This window comes from Ambystoma mexicanum, chromosome 6p (assembly GCF_040938575.1).
Source record: "Ambystoma mexicanum isolate Mex_15411 chromosome 6p, UKY_AmexF1_1, whole genome shotgun sequence".
In the NCBI taxonomy this organism is placed as follows: Eukaryota; Metazoa; Chordata; class Amphibia; order Caudata; family Ambystomatidae; genus Ambystoma; species Ambystoma mexicanum.
Window position 1 is genome coordinate 1,049,907,971 of NC_090935.1, and position 19,272 is coordinate 1,049,927,242.

General features: G+C 43.1%; 1 protein-coding gene across 6 annotated transcripts in view; it reads left to right on the top strand.

The window, feature by feature from the left end:
• SEMA4D (semaphorin 4D) overlaps positions 1–19,272 on the top strand; it is a 974,222-nt gene that overhangs the window by 215,455 nt on the left and 739,495 nt on the right. For all 6 annotated transcript variants that reach the window (XR_011280337.1, XM_069625652.1, XM_069625653.1 and 3 more), the window contains exon 2: positions 3,241–3,288. The gene's annotated coding sequence lies outside the window, so the exon portion shown is untranslated. The remainder of the gene's footprint in view (positions 1–3,240; positions 3,289–19,272) is intronic.

Genomic DNA, 19,272 nt, shown 5'->3' on the forward strand with positions numbered 1-19,272 from the left:
TCTCCAAGATTGTAAACTTGATGGTGTCTATGAGGAAGAGAGGACCTGCTGAAACGTACCATCTGACAGCCGCAAGGAATCACCAAAGGAGATTGCATATGGGTAGAGCTGTCTATTGCTATGGAGGCCTAGAAAAGCTGGCTGGACTCTGTGGTGAGGAGCCAAGGACCATCCTTGAGAGTGGAGTGAGCAGACCCCTGCCCTGTCCTTCCAGAGGGTCCTGATGCATCTGACTTTCCCGAACCTTAAACAGGTTTTCAATGTAAGTAGAACAGAACCCTTTGCAACTAAAAGGTGGGGTGGGATGTGCTGGCCTTAAATCCTTTACCTTTATAGCGGGTGATGGGCGGGGAAAAACTATGTAGATACTTAGCCTATATAACTAAACAAAAATGTATTAAATTAATTCCCCTTGGCAGAACACCACAAAGTGATTTTTGTTAAAATTTTAAATTAAAAAAGCTCATTCCCGGTATGTGCTGGAAACTATACACTGTAATTTAATTGGGCACTCTTTCTGTTCAGCTTCCCCCACACAGGCCTTTCAGTGGAGCGGTGTCTGAAATCCAAAATCCTCAAATTATCCCAATTAATACCATCCAGCTTCCCCAACACAGACATAAATAAGGGGGGCAGTGAAAAAGAAACTGCTAAATCACCCTGTGCTTATTTTAAAGCAAAAGTGTGGGTGAAATAATAATTGCCATATGCATTTGCACAAATTTGTAAAACTAAACTGCTAGCCTTTTAAGCGTGCTGGCAAACTGAAATTGCATAGCGTGGCATACGTAATTGTTTTTGTTTATTGGTCAGTTTAATTATTTTTTTAAGCGAAATGTGTAGAAAGTAACGAATTGTGATTTGTGTTCCTTTCAACCCATTTGTGTCATTTATTTATGTTGTTAGAAGTTTGTGTTGTGCCACGGATAAATTGGTGTGTGACATTTCAGTGTGATTTTCAACATTTTATTCAAATAAATGTTTCCTGTACACCAGCCTGTTTCTTGGCTCATTGGTAGCTCAGGGGAAGCGATCCAAGTGACATGATATGAGGCTGAGATAGGGCTGAATAAAAGAACCAACATTAACCGTGTGACCCTTAGTTTGGGGAGGGAAGAAACTCCCTGTGTTGAGGGTGGCCTCAATAAACCGTTACACACCTGATGCCAAGAACAGATATCTTGACACTGCGGATGTAGCTACAAACAATTCAGTGTACTGCCATACATCAACTCACTTTGTTAGCTAGTCACATGTGCTGGCGTTTTAAAGCGCTGCTCTAGCTCCCATCAACCTCCTCTGCGCTATTTCAGTTCTATGGTAAATATCAATATATTAGTCTAACAACATTTTGGTCTTGAGTGTCATGTGCACAACATAATTATTTCCTCAATAGGACGTCAGGTGGAGAAAGTAAACATTAAAAAATGTTATTGAATTGTAGTTGAAAATTTGAATTCTGTGCACTGCTTATTTGTGGCGTTAGTCTTAGTTTATTAAATATTAAAATATATTTACAGTGTGATTAAAACATCATACTGTGCTGGTTTTCTTTTTTGTATGTGTTGTCCAACCCCCAGATCCTGACGAGTCTTCAGAATATCCCTCATTAATATTCATGAGGAAAAATGTGCATACATTTATACTCATTGTATGCACATTTATCTCATGAATATTAATGAGGGATATCTTGAAAACCCGGCATGGGTACGGCCCTCGAGGCTTGGAGTTGGGGTACGGCCCTCGAGGCTTGGCGTTGGGGTACGGCCCTCGAGGCTTGGAGTTGGGGTACGGCCCTTGAGGCTTGGAGTTGGCAAACCTGCAACTCATCAGCTTTGTCTAGCCTGGTTTTTTATCCCACTCCTCGCCCTGTCGCATTTGTTTTTTTTCATTTCTTGACTTGCTGCTTTTTTGGGCTACTCCTGCTACTTCTTTAACTCTGTGTTCCACTGATGTGTTCTACTGGAGCTTGCTGTATGTGATCACTATTACCTAGGAGGTAGCCATTACTCTGTGCCCTTTTCCTGAGAGATAAATATAGATTGATTTTCTTGAGCAACCCCATACTCCGCAGTGGTGAATTGGAGCTATTGTGATTGAACCAATATGCAGAAGAGCTATAGAACGGCTACCTGGAACACCCTCTTATGCCTCTGCCTCCTCTTGGACAGACATGTAAAACTAATATTGCTGCCCATATTCCTGAGCCATGGAGGGGCTTGCTCCCAGCCCATAGACTCATGAACCCCCCTCAGCAACAAGAACAGGTCCTAGACCAGCAATCCACAAACACTATGTCATTAAAGTACCTGATGCGTGTTAGCCGTTATTTTGACATCAATACAGTCTGTCTTAACAATATGATTAAACACTCAGTGGCTCATGTGGTATTCAGCTTGTCAGGAAACTGACTTTTTCGAAAAGTGTAAGGTCAATAGAGATTGCTAATCTAACTTCTTACATTCCAGTGAATGGTGCTGCTCTTTAACTTTGAGTCTCTGTTAGAACTAGTGATCTATGTAGTTTTCCTGGCCCTGTAGAGGCGTGACCTTCCAGAATATTCGGATTGGCTGCGTTTCCAGGCAATAATGTATGATTAACTTTTAAATTATTTTTTTTGCAGACCATGAGATTTCAAGTTTAACCCCCCCGCCCCCGCCCTTTGCAATCCATTGGGTTTCTCCCACCCCCTGCTTCTTCCACTTTAGACCTCACCCACCACTCCCCCCAAACACCATTGCACCCGTGTACGGTTTGGAGGGGTGGGAGTGTCAAATTTCTGTATCCCTCCTTTTTTTGGTGGAACGTGTTATTTTTATTTATTGTTTGCTACAATTTGCTTTCTGAAAAAACAGGACTGTTCGACCTGAACCGTGGCAGTTTCTACATGTCGGCCCTGGGAGGGAGCCTGACTCGATAGACGGGGTTCCCAAATATGCTAATTTAATGCACTCTTTATTGTAAATGGTTTGCAACAGTCACACTGGAGTGCCTTATTTTATTCGGTAGTTTATTATAGTGCAGTCATGCGAATCAAGACCCTTCAGGGTGCTTTTATTTATTCCAAACACAAACCTTACCAGCAGCTCGAATAACTGAATTTTGGTTGCTACTGGCTTAATTCTACGATTTGTCTGTTACTGCAGTTGATTTCAATGTTATTACTCCACACTGGAATTAATTCCATGCACTTTTGAAATTACACTTTAGAAAAACCTGACTGAGATTTTTGTTTTATAGGGTTCTGCTGCTGTTACTCAAACGGGACCTTCACTCTGCAAAAAGAGCGTAAGTGGTGACTTAGTTCATGTTTTCTTTAAAACCTGTGTTTAATATAGTACAATGCAAGTATATTGTCTGTTGGCAAAAGTGAAGCCACACAACCGAATCCCGGTGTATGTGAAACATCTGATTACTCCTGAAGGTTCTGTGTCTATCTAATGAAACGCTTTATTGATCATCCCCATCTCCTCACCGAGCCTAATTTCCCATGTTTCCTGTATCAGCGTTTCGATTTGATTCTTCCTTCGCCCGAGAATGTCTCAGTTGCGTAACTGTTTCGTGAAGACCATATGTTTTTTCTTCAATATAGTAACACTGTTCCTGAACATTGCATCTTTCTGACACTTCTATCTTAAGTAGTTAAATTATACGGAAACTTACCCCGGGCACATTACTCTTACAGTGGGTGCAAAACGATCATTCAGTACTCCGTTTCCTTAAAGACATTTCAATTTCCTACATAGTCACCAATCAAAGAAGGGAACTTAAAAAGCACACGGACACCCAAAGGCATCTTGGTGCTGTGCCCTGGCTCAGGGCGCTACGCTCATGGGGGTCTCGCAGGTGCCATCATGTCAATCATTCACAGTTGTAGTTTTTCTAGTGCATCACTTGATTGGTGTCTGGAGGATATTATCCATACAGAAAGTGTTTAGTTTTGTCCACAATGTATTTGCTAGGTGAAAGGAAGGCGACTTCAATACTATCCTGATTCTTGCATGGGATTGGTCCCGAGTATTGGTACTTCACAAGCAACCTGTGGATTTCTGGAGCTCTAAACAATTTGGTCTATAGGGATTCTGGAATTCCTACTAATCTGTTTAGGTGTGCTGTCCAGTACATTATTTAAGATCTAGGAAAGTGTGTTCATGTCTCTAGATTTCTTTTTCCTCCAAATGATTAAGATCACTCATATATTTGCCTGCCTCAGATTCAAATAAACAATTGTGGTAGTTTTAAAATGTAAGAACTGGTTTAATATATGATACTGGCTAAAAAAAAAACGGTCTCTTTTTTATAGCAATAAGAAAGCGAGGAACTTTCAAAGTTTGAGTCTAAGGGAATAAGTCTCGTTAAAGGTGGGACTTTAGAAATGTGAGGGCTGTCAAGGACATAGTCCTTTGCTCTTAATATTAGGTCTTCTAGTATTACTTAACTGAAGTTTTGAAGCCTGACTTTCATTTCTTCAACTTGTGACCTGCGGTTTAATACTGGTTGCTGCAACGGAGGGACAAACCACTTACATACCTTACTGGTTTATAAAGGGCACTAGGAATTGGCACAAATCTACTGTGAAAAAGGAGTCTTGCCTAAGATCTGCTTTACGACATAGAATTGTGTTTATAACCTTTGATACGTTTATAAAGCAATCTCATTGGGCAATCTGTGGGCTATACGAACCAGTACAGTCTGAAGATTATTCAGAATGCCACAATACGAGCCTAGCTGCAACCCTTGGCATATCTGCAGCAATTACCCACGACAGCCCATGCACATTTACATACTATCAATAGCCCCATACATACCCATTTAAATGTAAATACTACAATTGGAGTGGGTATTACACCCAAAAAGGGGAGAACACTAACCACCTCTTACAGGGGTATTTAAGGGCCCTTGTTGCATCCACCAGTTATGCTCTTTTCACTTGCGTCTTCCTCATAGAAGAGTAAGGGGGGGTTGTGATATCTTTAAAGAACCCGCCATCAGGCTGTGCATGGTGTTGTGGGCCCATAGACCTTGTTGAAATGCCATTACTGCGCTCGGTCTTTTAAATCGGTCTTCAGGTCCATAACCTACGGTACCGTCCTCGCTCCAGGTCTATAAAGCTCAATTAGAACAATAGAATATTGTTAGTTAAATTGCAGACAATGCAGTGGAAAGGGATGGATGGCACTCGGGCCTGGCCCTTCTTTTTTACTTCGGGGCAGCCCCGTCCACCAGAATGGGCCATCAGCACTCACCGCAGAGCCTGCACTCTGGTTGTTTTCTGGGCCCCTGCGCAAGATGAGGTTTGCCCACAGTCACTGCTGCCCTACACGGCCTTTTTAGACTCTTCTGGGTGGCCCCATTGGCATGGGAGCACCTGCGATCACTGCCGTGCCTGTAGCCTTTTAATCTTGTGGGCGAGCCCCATAAGCTAGGGGCCCTACCTGCATTCACTAAAATGTTCAGGTGGCCCCATTGGCATTCAATATCCTGAATGTGGTGTTGTATACCCATTTCCAATAAAGAAATAAGTAGCTTTCAAAAATATTATCAAGACTTTTACCCCGGGCAGACCAAACGGATGGCTTAACTGGAATATGCCAAACAAAATGTAAATCTAACCTATTCAACAACATTCTGAAATATTTGACAAGATTTCTGTGATACTGAAGCCAGGCAAAAATCCCAACCTCTAAAAAATTACAGTCCGGTTTCATTCTTGACTTTAGAGAGCTGACCTTTTGAATACGGTCTGAGCTCTATGGCTGGAAAAAAGCACATATTTATGCAGTCCACAGTTTTATTTGGTTAGTTCTTCAAGATCTTTAACAACTTTGAACAGAGTCGCATTTTCCCCTGGTCATAATCTGAACTGGCAACAAAGTCTTTTGATACTGTGGCTTGAGTTTTCTTTTTTGTAAGACTCAATGTATTTCGAAATAGCTCTGTGTATTAATTCAAACTGTTTAGTAGTTCAAACGCATGTGTTGATCTAATATATTTACTTTCCAATCCAAAAGAGTATGAAAGGGCGCAACCCACCTTCCTCTATGCTCTTCAGTATATCTTTTGAATCATTATTCGTAGATTTGAATCAGCAGGTGTTAATTTACCTGTAATCTTTACAAATAATAAAACGTTCACCTATAATCTCTTCTTATGAGCGCAGTTGGGGAAAGTATGACTGTGCCAGTGTCCAGCAATGTCAAGAGAGGCCATTCCACCAGATGAAACATAGAAAAGGCAGATGGATTTTTTTTTTCCTGGCTGACTCCATAGCTCTCAAGAAACTTTGAAATGTTAATGATGCAAAATAGAACGGCCTGAGAAACGTGGTCTGCTTTAAACCTAGTTCAGTAGGGCAACGTCCGCATCCACAAAATGAACATCTTTACTGGGTTCCCCAAGGCTCAGTCCTTGGCCCTCTTCTTTTCCATGTCTATACTTCCCCTCTTGGAGTTATCTATTAATTTGGTTTCTCATACCCTCTCTACGCTGACAACTCTCAATGTTCTTCTTTCTCCTCCATCTCACTCTATCCACTCTTCTCTGTCTGCCTGTCTTCTCTCTATCTTGAATGCCCTCCCACTTTTTGCACCTTAATCCTTCTAAAACTGAGGATCTCTTTTTCCTGGCATCTTACCTTACCTCCACCACTTCCCCTCTCTTTGTCCCCTTTCTTCTTGCTTCTCTAGTTTCCCTTCTGCCTGGAATCGACACCTCCCTTTCTTTCTCCCCTCATATTTCTTCTACCCCCCATTCCTGTCGTTTCTAGCTATTCAACATTGGTAAGGCTCCCATGTCCCTCACCTTTCATGCATCTAAACTTCTCATCTCATCTCTCTAGTTTTCTCTACTGTTCTAGTCTGCTCCTCGGTCTTCCAGCTCCTCGACTTTTCCCTCTTTGATCCATCCCTTCCTCTGTCCATATTCTTTGTGCCCTCTCCCCTAGGGACTCTCTTTCCACTAGACTCCTCTTCAAATGTCTGTTTAGTAATTAAATGTCTTTGCGGTCTGGCTCCTTCCTATCTTTGCTCCTTAGTTTCCTTTTACCCTCCTTTGCATTCTCTTTGATTGCATTGTCTTTCTTCTTGTCCCTCGCTGCCTTATGCTACTACACGCTTTCATTCTTTTTCTCTCCTGGCTCCTAAACCCTGGAAGCTCTTCCGTCTTGGTTTTCTTTTTCCCTCTTTTGAAATGTTAACTGAAAGAGTATCTGTTATCACTGTGATTTGTTTGCCTGGCATTTACCAACTGATTTGTACCATTTACAGTCTCTTTGAGAAGCGCTAAGCGATATTAAATAAAACAAAATGCAAATAAATTATACAAAACATTCTAGTCACGATCTCAATGACAAAACTCATTGAGTGAGAGCGGCACCATACCCATTCCATTTCGGGTGAGAAGTAAGCACTAATAGTCCACCTGCAATAGGAAGTTGCAGACTCCTGATTCTAAGATTGTATGCCTGTAGTGTTGTGCTAGTGATGGGAAATTAGCATAAATGGCACTCCCTGAGAAGGAAGCTATGTGCCGAGGTAGAGTACTGGTACCTCTCCCTTGGAGCCCTTACTGACAGCCAAGAGATTGTCTCTAGCATATGATATTCCGTAGATTATTGAATGTACTTGCAATGACATACACAGACTAATACTTGTATGTTTGTTTGTTTATTATTTATAGCGCGCGCCAGACCCAAGGGTAACCGGGCGCGTTGTTCAAGGATACTTTAAACTTTACAGGTTACGCATGTTTACAAGTAGTGGTTATACGTCGTAGAAGTTACATAATGCAGGACAGTAAGGAGAATATACATTGTGCATAATATATACATATAACATAATATATAGAGGAAATATGCAGTAGGAAGATAGAGAGTATATAACTATGTACATAGTACGTTTGTAGAACAGTGGTTATATTGGTGTAGGGCAGGACTATCGGTCATTTTCTTTGATCCAATTGATACAGTTAGATCTGAAGAGAGCGTAGGATTGGGTAGATCTCAGGCCAGGCGGGAGGGAGTTCCAAAGCTGGGCAGCTTTGACCGGGAAGCTGTTTCCTCCGGCCGTACTTAGTTTAAATGGGGGTATCACTAACTGGTTAGAGTATGCTTCTCTGGTGGGTCTAGTGGAGATTTTTCTGTTGAATCTAGCAACTAGGTATTTGGGTGCTAGATGGTTGATACTTTTGAAAGTTAGAGAAGCTGTCTTGAGTTTGATTTTGTCCGCTGTGGAGAGCCAGTTGGATTGTCTTCTAGCCTCTGAAATATGCTCCCTTCTTGGAATTCCTAAGGCAGCTCTAAGAGCATTGTTCTGTAGTGTTTGAATCTTTTGCAGCGTATGTTTATTGGCCCCTATATATAGTGCGTTGCAATAGTCCAATTTCGACAGCACTAATGCTCGAGCAAGGGTTAGGCAGTTGGCAGTGGATAGGTATGGTTTTGCGGCTCTAATCAACTTGCAGGTATATGCGGTGCTGGATGCCATTGCGCTCACCTGTTTGGTTAGGGAGAGGTGGGAATCAAGGTAAAACCCTAATGTTTTTACCTCTTTTGCCACCTTGATAGTGTTACCGTCTATGACGAAGGAGGAGTATTCTTCTTTTAATCTATTGATGTTTTGTGTGTTCCCCAGTATGATGAGTTCCGTTTTGTCATCATTCAGGCATAGTCCGTGTGTGGCCATCCATGCCTGAATGATGAGATAAATCTTGTTCACCAAGGCCAAATCTTGTTCATAATCCCCTGAAAGTGGTAAGAGAATCTGAGTGTCATCCGCATAGTTAGTGTAGGTGACACCCAGATTATCCAGATCATCGAACAAGGGCTTCGTGAAGATGTTGTACATAGTGGGGGAGACACAAGAACCTTGTGGGACTCCACATGTGATGGATACAGGGTCAGCAGCAGCAGAAGTAGAGAAGACTCTCATAGTTCTACCGGTTAGGAATGATTTGATCCATGCGATGGCATGTGTGGAGAAATGGGCAGCTGTTTCTAGGTGGGTGCAGAGCACATCATGATCCACCAGGTCGAAGGCTGCAGAGAGGTCCAGTAAGAGGAGTAGGGCCATCTTTCCGGTTTCTCTCAGCTCATCGACCTGAATTTTAAGATCGATGAGCGCGGTTTCAGTTCCGTGCTGAGGTCTGAAGCCTGATTGTCTTGTGCCTAAAAGGTGGTGCAGCTCCAGGTGTTTTTGGATCTGCAGGTAGGCTACCCTGTCTAGGATTTTTAACAGGAAGGGTACCGTTGTGATGGGCCTGTAGTTAGTCGGGATGGATGGGTCCAATGTTTGTTTTTTTAGGAGGGGGAGGACCCAAGATTGCTTGAGGTTATCTGGTACAGTGCCTGATGCAAAGGAGGCATTAATAAGTTTAGAAATGAATGGGGAGAGGTCTCTGGCCGCGTCTTTTATTAGTTGGGCTGGGCATAGGTCGCCTCGGCAATTGGATGGCTTGAGTGAAAGTATTATCTTTTCGGTTTCAAGTGTAGTTACTTTCGAGAAGTTAAATTTATGGTCTAGTTTAGTGCTGATTGGTAGTTTGCCTCTTAGGTTAGTTGAGGGTGGAATATTCTGTTTCTTTATCTCAATTTTTGTTTGGAGTGTGGCAATTTTGTCGTTTAGTGCTTTTTGGATGTTCGAGCACCATATTTTGTTTTTGTCACAGTTATCATGGACAGGAATAGGGTTTTCTAGTTCCTTTAGTATAAGGAATAGTTCTTTCGTTCCAGATTTGGCCTGCAGTATTCTGTTGATGAAATTCTCTCTTTTTGCTTTCTTTATTTCATTTTTGTAAATCTTGGAGGCATTGATGAGTGTAATTTTATTTGTCTCAGTTGGGGTTAGTCGCCAAGCAGATTCGCATTTACGTTTTTCAAGTCTTAGAGATTTGAGGTGAGGAGTGAACCAGGTATTTAGGTGGGCTCTGGGCTTACTTTTTCTCAGTTTCAGTGGGGCAATAGTATCTAAAGCTGTAGCCATGGAAGAGTTGAATTCGTTTACTAGTGAAGAGGTGTCCAATAAGTCAGGTAGAGAATTTAGTCTGGGGAGGATGAGTGGTAGCAGTTTTTCTGTAGTTATAAGTTTTTTGTTTCTGGTTGGCAAGGGGGGAGCCAGAGCAGTTTCAATGGGTAGGGCCAAGTTAACATTTAGGAGGAAAGTTATCAGTGCATGATCAGTCCAGATTTGTGGAGTGATATCGACAATCGTTGTATTGCAGTTATAGTCAGCAACCCAGTCAAGTATACGGCCTTTTTCGTGTGTTGGTTGTAGGATTTTTTGGGAGAAGCCTAGTTCTGAGATGACATTAGTGACATTAGTTGCTTGCAGGTCTTTAGGGTCATTGTAGCCTAGGTTTAGGTCTCCCAGAAGGATGGCTTGGGATGAAGTTTTTAGGTTGTTTGAGAGGATCGTGGAAATGTCCTCCTCGAACGTGCCAATAGGGCCTGGTGGTCTATAGATAAGGTGAATAGTAATAGTTTGAGAGGGAGATGCGAGGAGTTTAGCCGTTAATGATTCGCAGGAATTAGTCGTTGAACTTGATTCAGTTTTTAGGGTGAGATTATTTTTAGCAATGATAGCTAGGCCACCTCCTTGAGAGTTGACTCTGTCTTCTCTAAGTATGGTGTAATTATGGGGTAAGGCAAGCATTAGGGCAGGTCCTGCAGCTTGGTGCAGCCAAGTTTCTGTTATGGCGAGGATGTCGTAGTTTCCTATTTGAATGAGATCCGCAATTTCGGTAGCGTGTGCTATTAGTGACCTGGCATTAATAAGGGCGCACTTCAGTTGGATGTTCGGCTTTGCTCTGGCCTGGGTGGCATTACTTTTCTTTTTAGGTATGCTATTATTAGCATTGGGCTGCTTATTTGGGCGGTTATTGCGATGGAGGTCAATTTTTATAGGAGGAGTGTTTCGGATGTTAGTGTTACTTCTATTGCAAGAGGTATTGTGTCTAGCTAATGGTTCGTAAATTTTAGGTAGTCTTGAACGTAGTTTTGCGTTTCTACTTGCAATATCACAGGGAAGGTATGTTAGCGATTGATGGGTAATAAGTGAATGTGAAAGTTGATGGCTGGGCTCTAGGGGGGGAGTTAAGAGTCCTTCATCCACGGGCGGTATGCCCTGTAGTGTAGGCCTCGGATGGTGGTTTACTTTAGGCATTGTGGTCCAAAAGGCTGACAGGTAAATACAAGTTAGTATCATTATGACCTGGTTTTAGGCGCGGGCAGTTGGTTTGCAAGAGTCAGGTACCTCTAGGCTAGACGGAGCAATCATATGTAGGCTAAATGCAATCAGAGACAGGCTAAATGCAGTCAGAGACAGGCTAAGTCCTAGGCGACCATAGGGCACAACACAGTTCAAATGTAGTCTGGGGGCTACCATAAGGGCACAGCACAGTTCAAATGTGGTCTGGGGGCGACCATAGGGCACAACACAGTTCAAATGTAGTCTGGGGGCTACCACAAGGGCACAACACAGTTCAAATGTGGTCTGGGGGCGACCATAGGGCACAGCACAGTTCAAATGTGGTCTGGGGGCGACCATAGGGCACAACACAGTTCAAATGTGGTCTGGGGGCGACCATAGGGCACAGCACAGTTCAAATGTGGTCTGGGGGCGACCATAGGGCATGTGTGGGCATAGGACACATGCAAAAGGGCTCTTGTGGGCCAATTCATTCATTAAAGAAAGCAGAGTGCTTCTGGTGGGATGATTGGGCCAATGGGGCTGCCGTAACAATGATATATTTGATCCAGGGTAATCTTCAACAATCATTCACATGCATGGAAAGGGATGAGCACTTTGGATCTGAACTTTACAAATAGATTCGACAAGATCTATAATGAGACATATAGGTAAGATGATGGGGAAAGAGCAGTGATTTTGTGAAGCTGGATATTCAGAGATTAGGGTGAAGCTTAAAGCTTACCGCTATCGTAAATTTGGAAACCCATGTGCTGAAAAGTGCCTGCAAAATTGTAGACTTGACTGGAATTCTGAATCGGAAGGGGGGAGACTCTGGCCTTCTAGTTTGAAGCAATTCGGAGTCTCCCTGTGGTGAATTTCGACCTGCACAGAAGTCCTTGAACAATAGAAAATGTGTGTATGGCTCTATCAGACTGTATCTAGAATATTTAGGCTTAAATGTTCGCCCACAGACACATTTTGGCACTGCAGCGGTTACAGTTGCATATAACCATGCTAGCTTAAAGTTTGTGAATGTTAGAAATCTTTGGAAGGAAGTCTTCAATAAGTAGACATGGCTTACATGCCAACATAAATGGTCCACCAGTTTTATGTTTTTATTTCATTCTGGAACTTGTAGTCCTCGTTTTTCCACATTACATAATTAGACGTACAGATCCCGGCCACTAAGGGCAGCTCTTATTTCACCCGTACCACCCTGCACATGCAGTTTGGGACTTGCGTGTTGGACCTGTCCGGACTGGCCCATGGGCAAGCCAACAGCCATCATAGCCCTGTGGGTGCCCGAGCCCACTGTAACAATGCCAGGTCACCTGCTTATGCGGCTCAAGGATCAGTGTTTTTTATCCTGGGGCACCCCTCAAGGCTATGGCCTCCCAGGGAGCCACTGTGGGCTGCTGCCTAACTCCACCCCCCTTCTTCAACCTTTTTTTCAACTGTTTTCTTTCGAATCCTTTCTCCCCTGCCCAGCCCAGTCTTAGGCAGGGGAGCTCTTTTTTTTCCCCCTCTTTCAACATTCCTCCCTGCCCCATGGTGGGCTGGTTTGTTCAGTCCAGAAAGGTTCCACAAGTAAACACAAACACTATTGAAGTCTTTTGTTCCTGCACCCTAGTTTCTGTATCTTTATTTCTAAATTTCTCTTAGGGGATTAGTAGTATGTAGCCCAGCCTAGCAGGCCCAATCTGGGCCCTGGGTTACATCATCATGCTCTCAGATGTAATATTTACCTGCATTCTATGTCATTCACTCTTCTTAGAATGCTCTTTAAAAGAAATGTAATCTTGCCCCCAAATCCATGTTCTCACCCATTTCTATAACCTGGTGGGCTCACTAAATGTCCTCCCTCCTATTTCTTTCTTTCTCCTTTGCTCATTTCCTTGCGCTGTCCCTCTCATTTGGTGCTGCCCACTGTTTCTCCTCACAGCACGCAGTGTTGCTCCTCGCCTCCTGCTCAACGGGGTCTCACTGGCATACATTTTCTATTAGCCTCCTGCACTGCTCCCTTCTAGTTTATTTCGCTGTTTCCTTGTGTCAATTTCTGCCTGACTCCTTCTCCGAGTTGGCGCAACATTGACTGTTGTGCCACCGATTTTGCTTAGGTGGCGAAAAGAGGTGGGTGTGTCGGGGAACAAAATCATGTACTTTTGATAAATGCAGTGTTTTTGGCTGAAAGGTATAGATTTCATGGATAACTCGGTTCCTTGGGTGCTAAAAACCATCATTAAATCTTGCGTAACATCAATAGTTTTATTTTTAGAAGGCAATTTTTTCACACTACCCCGGTTTCTGTGGGTTTCATCCTACCAATTGCGGGAATTGGCATTTGCAGGAGTATGTGGGGGGAGGTTATGGGGAGAGCAGGGGAGTTCAGTGGCAAACATTTTCTCAAACCTTCTGAAAATAATTGTCGCATTGAATAGCTTCAGCGTCTTGTGGACGCCCCCTCTTCCACCCCACATTCATTTCTTCAATTCTGCAAATATGTTAATCCCACTCCACACAAAAAGAAGACTGTTTTTTTATTTCTTTGAATTAGCCGGGCCCTCTGGGAAATATACATCGAAATTAAAGCCGTTTTTTTCCCTGGCTCTTCCCACTATGGAATGCCTGAAAGAAGAGAAAGCCTTTTAAAATGTGGTTGGAATGTACAGAACTGGCTTAAATCTTCTATGAAGCCGATGTTGGCTCTGTCACTACCAGTACGTTGTTTGGTGAATGGCCCTGTAGGAGTTCACCATTATTTCATAGCTCCTCGAGAAGTAAATACAAGTGTTCTCGACTTCTGAAGCTGCGTTTGTATCCCTGAAATGAAAGGTAGCAATCCCATAATTGGGGAAATTGAGATCTGCACCAAATCTTCAAAGGTTGTAAAGCTGTTTGGTCACCGTTTATCCACTTTAAAAAGATGAATGGAATTCATGGGGTGGCAGCAGTGCCCATCTAGCGTAGGCTGCTGTTGTGGTCTGCTGGTTTTCCATGTGGCACCGGTAAGAGCAGCAGCCTGACTCCAGTAAATCTGTCTTTTCTGCAAAGCTGGCCATTGGGGCAGGCCATTTTTATTATTATTATTAGGGTATTTATTGAGCAGAGACCTAGCTTTGGGAAGCAACAGAGTGCTTTACAATGATAGGTGGAAGAACACAGTGAGGGAAGCAGAGAAACGAGGAGTGGTGAGCTAACAGGGAAGGGTGGGAAATTGGCAGCAAGGGTAGAAGACAGCGGGGAGCAGATCGCCGAGTCTCCTATACGGTGGGGAGTGCAGGGTGTGTGGCCCTAGGTGTTAAGAAGGAGCCATTCCGTGAAGGACAGTCTTGAGCCCTTTCCTGAACTGTAGAAGTGATGGGACAAATCTGATGTTGACGGGAGGTTCCAGAGTCTTGGAGCATAGACAGAGAAGGCTTGTCTTCTGGTTCTTTCCTTCATGTGCAGTCGTAATTCAAGTATTCACATTTCCCTACTTCTGGTGGATTGCAATATACTGGAGATGCTGAGTTTCCCAGTGTGGTAGCTTGGTGACTTCAGGATGACAGCTTTGTAGATGATGCAACAGGATTTGAAGATGATAGAAGCTTTCAGTGCGAGCCAGTGCAGTTCTATGATGGCTGGGGTGATATGGTTGAATTTGCAGAGTTCTTTAATGAGGCTTGCTGCAGCATGGAGGACACAGTTTAGGGGTGTCAGGGTAGTCGCCGGAAGGCCTTCCAAAAGGGCATTGCCACTATCCAGGTGGGAGAGGACCAAGGGTTGGACAGCGGATCTGAAGTTGTTTTCTGGGATGAAGGTCTTGGTTTTGCGTAGGCGAGAAAGTTGGTACAAGGCCATGTGTTTCTTCCTTGCTATGTGCTGTTTGTATGTGAGGGGACTGTCGATGTTGAACCCAAGAAACTTGGCACAGAGGGCCAGCCAGAGTGTGAATCCCTCGAGGTTCATAGCAGAGTGCCAGGTCTGGATGTCGGGATGTTTGGTGGTGTTGGTCAGCAGTAGGAATTCAGTCTTGGAAGGGTTGAGCTTGAGGTAAGCACTGGACATCCAGGACTGGATCAATGTGAGGCAGGCATTGAGCCTGTGGATGTCTTCGATGCAGGAAATCTTGAGGTAGATCTGCCTGCCATCTGCTTATTTGTGAATGTGGATGTTGCTGAGCAGTTCCATGTAAAGATTGAACATCACGAGGCACAGGATGGATCCTTGAGAGTAGAGTTAGTGATCTGGATGAATACTTTTGTATGAACTGTTGGCGGTTCGCAAGGTAGGGTTCAAACTAGCTGAGGACAATCTCACTGATTCCTCATGCAGCTATGTAGATTGTCGGTGAGCGTCGGGGTGGTCTGCTGTGTCAAATGCTGCTGAAAGGTCAAGGAGAACTAGGAGGCAAGGATGGCCAGCATTGTCAATCACCTTGATGTTAGCCATCTCTTTGCTAAATTTGGGTGTGATGCCAGATTGGTACGACAGAGGGAGGTTTTGGCTTTCATGTATTGGAGGAATTGTGTGGCTACTGCTTTCTCAAGGATCCTACCTAGAAAGGGAAAACTGGTTATGGGGTGGTAGTTGCTGAGATCATCAGTGTTGGTTTCTTAAGAAGTGGGAGGATTTGTCTGGTCTTGAGGGTCGAGAGGAAGGTGCCTTGACCTAAGGAACATTTGATGTTTGTCAGGTAAGAGAGAGGGGTACTTCAGTCAGAAGAGTCTTGAGTAAGTAGGCAAGGAGGATGTGGCCTTGAGGAATGCTAAGGTGGTAGTGAGGTCTTCCATAGTTAGTGACTTGAAAGTTGTGCAGGTAGTTGTGGTTTTGCGAGATAGGTTGTGTAGTGTGCTGTCAGTTGTGGCGTTGGTATCTGTGTTGGCAGATCATGTTGGTGGTTAAGGATTTCAATCAGGCGACGCACTCCTTGGTCTGGGCCCAGTATGCAGCGCACGACTGAAATGCTTATGTTTTTTTGTTGTTAGATTAATATTGAGATGGTACACCACTCATATCAAACCCCCTTTTCAAATACCCCGTGCCACGATGGACCATGAACCAGGCTGATTGATCAAAATATAATATTTATTTTTTGAAAATTAAAAGAAAACATATACTTTTTAATATGGGACCGCAATCACCAATGGGGTGATAATAACCATAGGAATGTAAGCAATGCACTTAGTTTAACCTTCTATTGACGCATCTACAAAACACCAGGGAATAGGAGTTTTGGTAAGATAGCACTTGAGTTACAATTTCCCCCTGCAATGTTCCCTCAACCCACAAATTCTGAGTGGATAAACAGAAGCAGCAGGTAATCGGGAATGACAAATAGGAAACAGAATTGAAATCCGACCTTCCCTCCCCAAATAAGAGAAAAACGGATTTTAAGCCCTGGCAATGTTAAGAAATGACACTCGGAAATGAACAATTAAATAATGAATGTGTGTGCAAGACTTTGAAGCAGATAAAATTCTTCACTAAAGCAACAATGTAAAGGTACAAACAATCACAAGCAATGGATCAGCAAGAGCATACAGTTCGAAAATGAGTGGCAGGTTTTAAAGCATGTTGCAGCAAAAGACACATTGGAAACTTTGCACTTTTGCAATTCCTGCCTGAAATTACCAAAAACGGTTTTTAATAGGTAGGGAGATAGCTATAGATCACAGGTACACTATGGAAGTGAAAGTAAGTCTCTAGCTAATAAATTGGATGAGTTATGCAAGATCTAGAAAGGTGTGTTTTGAGTAAAATGAAGCAGTGAGAAAGGAAATCAGTTTTGACAAGAACAGTTTCACTCTACACTATTCAGGCTAGGCCACCAAAGAGGGACACATTTCAACCCTAGTTCCCCAGAGCCCGCCCTGGCAGAACCAGTCCGATCACTCGAAATAGGATTAATAGTTTAGGATTTCACAAGACAAAATTACTAAAGAGATGGCGCTAGCACTGGAAATCAAAGACAGGGTGACAAGAATGATTCTGACATCACTACAGGTTATTAGGGTAAGGATAGGATGACTTGGAGAGTGGAACTAAGGACACAGCAAGGTAAGGTATAGGTATACTATGGGTTTCTGTGGATTCCTATTAATACTCAGTCCACTTTAGTTATGATTTTGGGACAGTCAGCGTTCTGGTCACCACACGGATCTGGTCTAACAAAGGACAGCTGGACAATCAGTGGGACAGGATCAGCTGGGCAGGGACTAGATACCAAAAGATAGTTCTGGTCGATGGATGGCACGGGTTAGCTGGATGGCAGGATTGCAGCAAGCAGGGAGTGGCAGCATCATGCAGTGAGTGGGATCAGGATGCTTCCCAAAAACACCACAGCTTTTCCCTTTGTTTATTTGGGCATTTTAGTGGTTTTCAGATTTGAGGCCATAGTGGGAATGGGACCGGCATTGCTTAGGTTTTGCAGTGGACCCTGGAGCAGGATCAGCAATGTTCTGACCTTTTAGATAGAGTATGGATCTGGAAGATGACGGGTACAGGAACGCAGCGCAGGAAATCAGGAGTCTTGTCAGGGACCCTTATTTATAATGCCTAGTGACATCATCCAAGTATATGACTTGGGCAGGCTTCACTAAACACACCCCTAACAAAGGGATTGGACAAGGGCGCCTCGCTCTCAGTTGGTTGGATTTCCAATGGAATGATGTCAGGTTTATGAGGTGAGGTTTACAATGTCCAATAACTCCCACATTTTCTTTACTTAAAATCCGATTTTGCCAAAAACATACATTTACACCATTGCAACCTCTTGGCAAATTATACACACGGGTTACATATTATGTGCAGCACATATTAGTCCAATCCTCTAGTCTGTGCAACCTTTTTTCACCTTTCGGATACATTTTGGTAATTTTAAACATGAAAGATTTGGCCTAAAATCCCATAACTTTGTACACAGATGCGAATTATCGCCAGGGATGTATGTACAAAAATTCACATTTGCAATATGGATGTTTTTCTTGTAATGTGTCCTATTTTGTAACTTCTGTTCCCCATGCAGCAATGAGTTCTACCAAGTCTTAAAAGAAAGCCCATAAAAGGATATCTGAAACTGCAAGCTTTTTACATTTTTACTAATTCTTGCTGCAAAGATAGAAGTCTCAAGTTTTTTCTGTCCTTCCCCTACTGCCAACTGTAATTTCCTTTAGAGCAGGGTAGGTGCTTCCCAGTTTAATTGAAGTTTTTATTGCCCCCTACACTTGACAGGTTAGTGTCACAGGACTTCCATTGTCCCAGCCTGGAGCACAGACCAATGTCTGACGAGCGTGTGAACTTTCTTTGTCCTGGCCCATTCAATGTTTTTCAAGCTGGCAATTTTCACTTGTGTCCTGGAAGTTTATGGTTTGCTTCCCTCCCTAGGGGGAAGTTTCATGACTGTCACTTGAATAACAGTTTTTTTTTTTTGGGCTTGCAAATTCAGCCCATGTGTTTTAAACTCTTTAATTTCTTATTTTGGGTCTTGAATTAAAACAAACCTGTGCAATAAAAATAACCTATGTGGGTATTATCACCAGCCACAAACCCCTTCAGATATTACCTTCACATTGCTAGGTAATAGACTTTCCTTCAACAGTTTACTTTTTAAATAAGCCATTTTTTTTCTTCAGTCAGCAAAGCCCATTTGTACACGTGTTGAAAACTGCTAGCATTTCTTCCTTTTAAATTCGGTTTGGCATCTGTCTTTCCAATATGGTTTACACAACAGTCTGGACAAGGCAAAGGTCTCCATAAAATTAACATTTGTACCTACAGCTCAGATTCCTTTTCAAACAGTGATTTTGATGCTTTTTAGCCAAAGTTAAGCACTTTTCCGTGTTTGATGCAGTACAGCTTTTGTTGGTTTTCAGGTTTTGGCTGGCACAGCCTGTCATTCTGGAATAAGGCTTGGTTGTGCTGAGGGACAGTGGGGATAGGCATGGGCATGGCAGGGCCTTATTAATCACAGTGGCTTTAGAATGAACATGTGGAATTAGCGTCAAAGCAGAATTTTTAAAGGGTGAAAATGTTTCATTTTGAAGGGGAATTTTGGGTTTTCTGCAAAGCAGTGCTGCATTTACACTTCATTCCATTTCTATGTTTCAGA